Below are 9,270 nucleotides of genomic sequence, written 5' to 3' on the forward strand. Positions count from 1 at the left end.
ACCAATGCCCACTGCACTGGCGTCAGTGGTAACCACAGTTTTGTATTCCGTGTGGAAAGGTGCTAGTACCCCCACCTGTGCTATATCCTCCTTAATCTTTATGAACGCTTGCTGCTGTGCTAAGTTCCATTCAAACTTCCTCCCTTTTAACAGCTCTCTTAATCGTTCTATTTTTGCTGCAAAATCTCTCACAAATTTCGAGTAGTACTCGATAAGCCCCACAAAGGATTTCAATTAATCTGTATCACATGGTGCCTGCATATTACAATTGCACTCACTAGGTTCTGTTCGGGCTTAATTCCATCATTGGCAATAATATAACCAAGATAATCAAACCCTTGCACCCCAAAAACACATTTGTCCTTCCTCAAAGTCATTCCAGCATCTCAAATTCTTTTCAATACATCATTAAGGATTCTGTTGTGTTCTGCTTCATTACAACCAAAAACTAAAATACCATCTTGAAAGAACACGTATTACTAACACCACTCAAATTGTTGTGAAAAGCGCTGAAAAGCACTGGCAGCTGACCATAATCCAAAGGGCAACCCATTTAACTGGAAGGTTTCCTCTGCATTATGAAGAAGTGAGCTGTTTACTATTTGGATGCAACCTGACCTGATGATAAGCACTCCGTAGATCGAGTTTGGTGGTTTGGTGGTTTGGAGGGTATGATGCCCTGATAGCATCATACCAATCTTATTTATGTTAGGCAATCGAAAACTGTCCATTATAACACTCTCATTTACACTGCGCTTGTCAACACAAACAGAGAGATCTATCAGTCTTCTTCATGAAGACTACTGCAGCTACTAAAAAGATATAGAGTGTCCCTACGGCATATATCTAGTGGACAGCTGAACTAGTCCAGAAGATTCTATGCATCCAAAATAGGACTTATGAACACATCTGTTCTTTAGGTCAACCTCACAACCACAAATAGCATGAACTTACTCATATCTAGGGGGACTGACAATAGAGTACATAGATCAATAAGGTTGGCAATTTATAAACACAATTTGACAGAACAAAAGGTGTGCAAATGAACAAAAACGTCTTGGCAAGAGTGTAGTTACAAAATTAAAACATATGTATGTTTGTTCTGCTTCATGCAGTTATATTTGTACACAGTAGCAATTACATACAGACATATAACATTCAGTATATCATAATATTCATGAGGAAAAATGTTTTAAAAAAAGATTTACACATCCATGTTTTAAAATTGTTCAAGAGAACAAGTGTCGACGTAGCGTTTCGGTGTTGATAATAAGCACCTTCTTCAGGACTGTTTCTCTATAAAGAGACACACAATTACCATACAGAAAACATACCAATTTAAAATTTTACAATACACACCTAAGCTTAACATGTTCTGTCTAGCTGGAAATACATAATTCCAATTATTTCTATATATACCTCATTATTTACAGTGTGGTTCTATGTGGTTCCCAAACATATCGTAATTTCAGAGTCCTTCATTCCTTTGCTTACAGAGACAGAGTAACATGAAGTTGCTAAGTCTCTTACCTTAAGTATCAATGCTCTGGGTTCACTCAGAGTCACTTTACAATGTCGCGTCCTCATGTGACTATGCAGCACTGAAAAAATACCCGCACCAATACTTCTGCGTGGTATTATCAATTCAATTTCTAAATGGATAATATCAGAGAACAAGTGTTAATACTACTAGTACCCTTATGTCTCAATTCAAAGGTGCTCTCTATTATAAATGAATAGCATCAATACCTGTATAAGTATGAGTGCAAAATGTACCCTGCCTTGGAGGAGCCACCAATCTTAATTCAGGTGCTGGATATCCACAAAGAACACACAAATATAACTTAGTGCTCTGTAGTGCTGTTACTTGTCTATTGTCTCAACTAGAAGTAGGAGCCACTCACCACCTATTTCCTGTCACTTCAGGAATCGCTGTAGCCAGGCCTGTAATACTGTATACCTCAGCACTGTTAAACTCAGGGGTTGTCCTCAGGTTTAACAAGCGATCTGTAGAATGAGAAATTTTATTGGTGTTTTTATTTTGCCTTGTGTTCTCGCTACATGGCATAGATTACACGAAAAACTTCCTTTTTACGTTTCTGACCTTGTTGTTAGTCTATAGATTTTGACAGACAGCTATAGTCAATATTATTAGGACTCATTTTTGCTCCCGCTATTACTGCCGCTAATTTTTACCTTGAGGATCAGTATTGTGACATATTGCTCCATTGCAATGCTAGTTTTAACTGCATCTCAATTGGTTTATTAAAGTAACCATATATCAGTGATTTTCTATCTCACTCATTAGAGATGGAATTTAGTCATTTAATGGAATAGAAGCGCACGTTGTTGCAGGTATTGTTTAAATATCGCGTGATCACTTCACATAGCTTAACGTTATAGTTATTCCATGCGTCAAAAGTCTAATGAAGCACACGTCTGCCACAGAATTCCAGCTGACGCTACTTACTTTAGCTCCTTTAAGTAGCAAAACAATTGCTACCTCCAGTAATTTTAAGTACATCTCAATTGGTTACTTGAAATGACCTTATATCAATGATTTGCTATCTCTCTCCTTGCCCAAAGTACAGTCAACAAATGGAAGTGCATGTTGTTGCAAGCATTATTTATATATCACGTGATTACTTCTCTTAGTCTAACGTTATAGATATTCATTCCGCCAGTGTTTATTGTAGCAAACGTGTATCGCGAAGTTCGAGCTACCGCTCCTTGCTTGAGTTCCTTTAGTTGACACAACGGTCGCTGCATCCATTTAATGAATTAAGTCACTAGGCACGCACCCTCTAAAGTGGCACGGAGTTGTATACATGATGCTCCATGTCTACTTTAGAAAGTAATGGTATTCGCACCTTCTCTATAGCGGTATATAAAACATTTTTAGCGGGCGTGATCGCTATCTTTTTACTGATGTCAGAGGCAATTTAGAAAGCAATTTGTGGGCTTTAGTCATTTAATTAGTACCCACATGCTATTTGAAGTCATTTATTTGTGTGCGCCCTATTCCGATACCTTCCATAGTTGTTATGCAAGTTATACCACTGGTCGGAGCACGCACTGTTTGAGATAAACAGAGTACAAAGCGGATTGCCTTATCTATACTCTCATTTAGCTATCCCGCATTTCCCCGTACGTTATGGCATATTTACGGGGATTGTCATTGCGTTAAAGCCCTTTTCTCTATTGTTGGAAATACCGCAGGGTTAACACAAACACAGCTTCCTTACAGTCGCTCTCACCTATTTATGGACTGTCTGTCTCCCTGCTCCTCCCAAGGCAGTGTATCTGGGTTACTGCAGCAATCAAAATAATAGCGTATACTCGCTCCAGTTCCCCTTTAAATAGTAGGACGAGCGTGATAGGTCGCACCTTAGCATACACATGATTGGTTGTTCCTGGTCACACGGCACACCGGTCTTGCCGTTTTTTAAAAAGTTATGGACGGGTGCTGATTGTCAATAAACTTTACTACTCAATTCCCTTTATTCAGCCAGTTCTTTGAAACATGTACCAAACGAGCATTCAGCATCCTAGGAGCATTATAATTTATACAAATCCACACAATGTTCTAGGAAGCAATTAGCTATTTTACTATTACATAAATGGTAATTTTGTCACCGTATTGCCGCGTTTAATTATATTTATGTATCTGACACTGGAAAAAGCAAGGGATATCTTATTTCATTTATCTCCTACCACATAAAAAGGAGGCAACTTGCTATCCCTTATAAGTCAGGCTTACTAATAATGTTCAATTAATTGTGGAAGACCCATATTTATTACATTTAAAATGTATATCATAGTTCTAGTATTTTGTTGCTATGTCCTATCTATATTACAGTTCTTTATTGTTTTCTATACTCACATGAAATGTAGCTTTGCTTATGTTCTTATACATGAAGGAGGGCCATTGGTTAATGCTCCTATTTGTACTCCAACTGTTGCTCAATCCTATTGGTTATACTTACATAAAGTGTGACTTTGCTTCAGCTCATATGTGCGAAGAATAGCCTTTAATTGCTACTCCTACTCTAAGAGAGCCGGAGATGTCTATCCCGATTCTCAGTCTATTATTCGTTCCCAGTCCTCTCTACTATTGAGACGATTTCTAACGCTGTTAAATCTCGACATGTAGTATTGCTCGCGCTTTTTCCTTTTTTGATTCATGTCTCCACCGCAGGCATTGATCATCACAGTCTCTAAGCAGCACCATTTAAACTCACTGATTGTATGGCTAGCTGCCTTCCAATGGTCTGTCAATGGAGCTCCTTTTTTGCTATTTCTAATTGCTGATTTGTGTTCGTTCATGCGTATACGCACTTCACGAGATGTCTCGCCTATATAGATAAGGTCACAAGGGCACCTAATCAGATAAATGACATTTTTTGTACGACAGTTCATAACATTTTTGATTTTAATCTCTACAGTCTTGTTTTTAATGGAGTTTCCTCCAATAATGTCCTTGCAGTTGGTGCAGCCTGAACAGGGAAAAGTACCCGTTGGCAAAGGTGCTCTATCAATACAGGGCTGGCTCGAGAATCTGATATCTCTATGTGTATGAACCAGGCTATTGCGGATGGTGCGATTCCTCCTAAATGAGAACATTGGCTTTGGTAAATTATTCTGTTGTTTACTTGTTACCAAGTGCCAGATCCTATTAATGATGTGTTTTAGTCTATTGCTAACCTGATTGTAATTAGTAACAAAGATAATAGGTAAAGAATTGCCCTCAGTTTTCTGTTTATTCACAAGCAGGCTGTCTCTATTGTAGTATTTAGCACGCTTGTGAGCATGTCTCACCATTCTATTCGGATAGCCTCTCTCAATAAATTTTTGTTTAAGGGCTGTGGCATGCTTATCGTAATCCTGAATGGTAGTGCAATTACGCTTTAACTTAAGGAATTGCCCAAAGGGAATATTATTTTTTTGGCAAGGGGGAGGGTTACTTGCAAAATGGAGCTTGGTGTTCCTGTCAGTTGGTTTAGTATGAAGCTCAACATTCAGGCATCCATCCGTGTGTTTGATTATTACATCAAGGAATTCACAGCTTTCTCTGTCAGTATGTGAGGTGAATTTTAAATTAATATCTCCTTGGTTCAGTCAGTCAATGAACTCAGTTAGAGTCTCTGCTGGTCCGGTCCAAATAAAAAACACATCATCGATGTAACGGGACCATTCGGATATATTTTCATAGAAAGGTGCCAGTTGGTTGAAGATGTGTTTTTCTTCAAACTGGGAGACATATAAGCAAGACAGACTGCGGGCACAGGTGGCCCCCATGCTGGTCCCCTTAACTTGTTTATAGAGGGCTTTATCAAACAGGAACAAATTATTTTTTAATACCAAGGAGACACAATCTACAATAAATATTTCATGGGCTGTAAGGTCTCTCCTGTCTACTCTAAGCAGGGATTCAATCATTCTAATAGTGGCTTCTTGAGGAATATTTGTATACAATGCCTCTATATCTAGTGTGACTAAGATCTGATTTTCAGGATTGAATTGGAGGCACTCCACTTTCTGGATGATAGCTGTGGTATCCTTGATGTAAGCCTTTTGGGCTATCACCAGGGGCTGAAGAAATACATTCGCATATTTGCTCAATGGTTCGGTCAAGGAACCAATGCTACATACAATAGGCCTCATTGGTGGATTGCCTATGTCCTTGTGGACTTTAGGAAGTCCATAAAGCGCTGTAGTCATGGGATTGTCATTGCTAAGGAAAGCAAGTTCTTCTTCACAAATTACCTCATCCTCTCTTGCCTCGAAAAGTAACCTTCTGATGGTCTCTTTAACACCTTGGCTAATAGGGGGTTTCCCCCTCCTGCCCTGAAAATACTTGAATACTATAGAATCATGACAAGGTCAACTCGTCATAAGCACAGCGCAGGTAAAACCCATGACGAGTTGACCTTGTCATGAGCATGGAAGGGGCTAAGAGCTGTCAATTCTTTTTCAGAAGGTATATAATGTTCTCTATTGTCTAAAAGAGAGTGCATCCTCTTGTTGTAATCAAGGGTATCCATCACGACGATGCCACCGCCTTTATCAGCCGGTTTTATCGTCAGGGCCACATTGCTCTCAAGTGTTCGTAGTGCTGCAGACTCATCTTTGGTCAAATTGTGGTTAATCCAATTTTTCTGTTTTAGCAAATCATCCACACTTTTGTCTACACTCCTTTCGAAGGCCTCAATGTCTTTGGGCACCATATTGATACTAGGAGTCCAGGAGGATTTATTCCTAAGCCCTGATTTGTTAGTTTTAATCTGTCTTTCTTTACCTTCAAAGAAAATTGCTAACCTGACCTTGCGAAAAAAACTTTGCAGATCCCTCTCTAACGAGTATCTGTCTACAGTCGAGGTCGTTGCAAATCCCAACACTTTTTCCAGAAGGCTAATCTCACTTGCAGACAAACTATAGGTGGAAAGGTTGATTATTGGAGCCTTCTTGGTATTAATTAATCCCAAGTCTTCTGGCTCCTTGTACGAGGACGTTGAAGGAACTGAGGTACTTAGTTGTAATTGCCCCTTCCCCTCCCTCTCCCTCTTGGTTGTCCAAAGTTCTGACGGTGCCATAGGGACACTCTATATCTTTTTAGTATCTTTTCCCCTGGTCCCAGAATTGTCAACTCAGGGGGCCTCCTGATTTTTCTTTGGTACACTACAAGAGCTAGCCATTCCGTAGCCTTCTCTGGCTCAATAATCTCCTCATCCAACATTTATTGTATTATCTCTTTGACTTGAGCTTGTGCCGCCATTGGTACTCTCCATGCCACATGTTTGTCAGGGATTGCATTGCACATGAGCTTGATCTCATGCAAGAAACCCTTTGCCTCCCCAACTTCTTCTCAAATACCTTTGCAGTGTCATTTCGGGTGCTCATTAGCTTCACTTCCTTCGACCACCATAACTTGATTTTCTGCTCTGGGATCTACTTTTATATGCAACTTGTATTGATGTGCTCAACCGAATATGGGGGTCCCATCCGGAGCAACATACACCTTACTTTTGTGTACCTCCCAGCAAACATAATGTCTGCCCAGATAAATCCTAACACTCCAATATTCGACCCTTGGTAACCTTTCAACACATCAGATGGTGTTTGTTTCCCTCCCTTGCCACGCCACATCATGTAGCCAATTTGGTAATATAGTATAGAGAGAATCAGTGTCAACCATCAAAGACACTATTGTGTGGTTCTTAGAAATGTAGTACTAAAGCAGCATATATTAGAATGAATAGAATTGTAACTATGTCCTTTATGAAGATTAAGGAAGGACAGTGGATCGACGACTGCGCCAACACCCTCACCCTGCTCAACAAACCCTCCAACAGCCAAGCCAGCAAGAGAGCCACCTGATTCACCAACAAACTCCAGACCTCCAAACGTGCATGCCGGAAACTGGAGAATATATGGCTCCACGAATGCACACTGGACAACCACGCAACCCACAAGGACGCTACCCGCAGACATCAACACCTCATCAGACTAGCCAAGAGATCCTCCTTCAAAGACCGCTTGGATAACAACGCACACAACAGCAAAGAGCTCTTCAGCATCGTAAAGGAACTCTCCAACCCAGCGCCAAAGCCAAAAACATCCCGCCCTCACAAGAATTGTGCGACTCACTAGCCATCTTCTTCCATCGCAAGATCTTGACAGCCTCGACAGCTTCAACACAACAACTGCCCCGACTACGCCAGACTCCACCTCCCCTGTGAACACCACCAGCGCCATCTGCCTGAACTCCTGGTCCAATGTCAACGACGATGAGACACACAAGATCATGAACTCCATCCACTCAGGGTCTCCGTCAGACCCATGCCCACACCACGTATTCAACAAAGCAGATGCAGCCATCGCACCCCAACTACGGAAGGTCATCAACATCTCCTTCGAAACAGCGACATTCCCGGAAAGCTGGAAGCACGCCAAAATCATTGCCCTCCTCAAGAAGCCCAAGGCGGACCCCAAGGACCTCAAGAACTTCCGGCCCATCTCCCTGCTCCCGTTCCCGGCAAAGGTGATCGAAAAAATCGTCAACAAGCAACTGACCAACCACCTGGAAGACACCAACATCCTGGACCCATCCCAATCCGCATTCACACGAAACCACAGCACCGAGACATCCCTCATCGCCGCCACAGACGATATTAGTCACCAACTAGACAACGGCGAAACATCAGCCCTCATCCTCCTGGACCTGTCGGCGGCATTCGACACGGTCTGCTATCACACTCTAAAGACATGCCTCCTAGAAGCCGGACTCCAAGAGAAGGCCCTTGACTGGACCACGTCCATTCTCTCTGGCAGAACACAGAGCGTCCACCTCCCACCCTTCCGACCCGAAGCCACCATCATCATCTGCGGTGTCCCCCAGGGCTCATCCCTCAGCCCGACTCTGTTCAACATCTACATGGCCCCCTCGCACAAGTGGCCCACCATCACAACCTCAACATCATCTCTTACGCCGACGACACCCAGCTCATCCTCTCCCTCAGCAAGGACTCACACACTGCCAAAACCAACCTTCACGAGGGAATGAAGGCGGTCACCGACTGGATGAGGAGCAGCTGTCTGAAGCTGAACTCGGACAAGACGGAGGTCCTCAACCTCGGACCCACCCCCTCAGCCTGGGAAGACTCCTGGTGACCGACCACACTGGGAACAGCACCGACACCCACTGACCATGCACTCAACCTAGGATTCAACCTCTACTCCTCCCTCTCCATGTCTAAGCAGATCAACGCCGTCTACTCCACCTGCCACAACACCCTCTGCATGCTCCGCAGGATCTATAAGTGGATCCCGACCGAAACAAGAAAAACGGTTACCCAGGCCCTCGTCAGCAGCAGACTGGACTATGGCAATGCACTCTACGCAGGAATCCCAGCCAAACACCTACGACGACTACAACGCATCCAAAACGCCACTGCCTGAATGATCGTCAACTTCCCCCGCCGCAGCCACATCACCCCCACCTGAGAGACCTGCACTGGCTCCCCCGTTGACAAGAGGATCACCTTCAAGCTCCTCACCCACGCACACAAAGCACTCCACAATCCCGGACCAGCCTACCTGAACAGCAGACTCTGCTTCTACACTCCTACCCGCCAGGTCCGCTCCACCAGCCTCGCACTCGCCGCTGTTCCTCGCATCCAACGAACGACCTCAGGCGGCAGATCCTTCTCCTACTTCGCCACCAAGACCTGGAACACCCTCCCGACCCACAAACGTCAGACCCAAGATTTA

Source organism: Lissotriton vulgaris, chromosome 3_1 (assembly GCF_964263255.1).
Source record: "Lissotriton vulgaris chromosome 3_1, aLisVul1.2, whole genome shotgun sequence".
NCBI lineage: Eukaryota > Metazoa > Chordata > Amphibia > Caudata > Salamandridae > Lissotriton > Lissotriton vulgaris.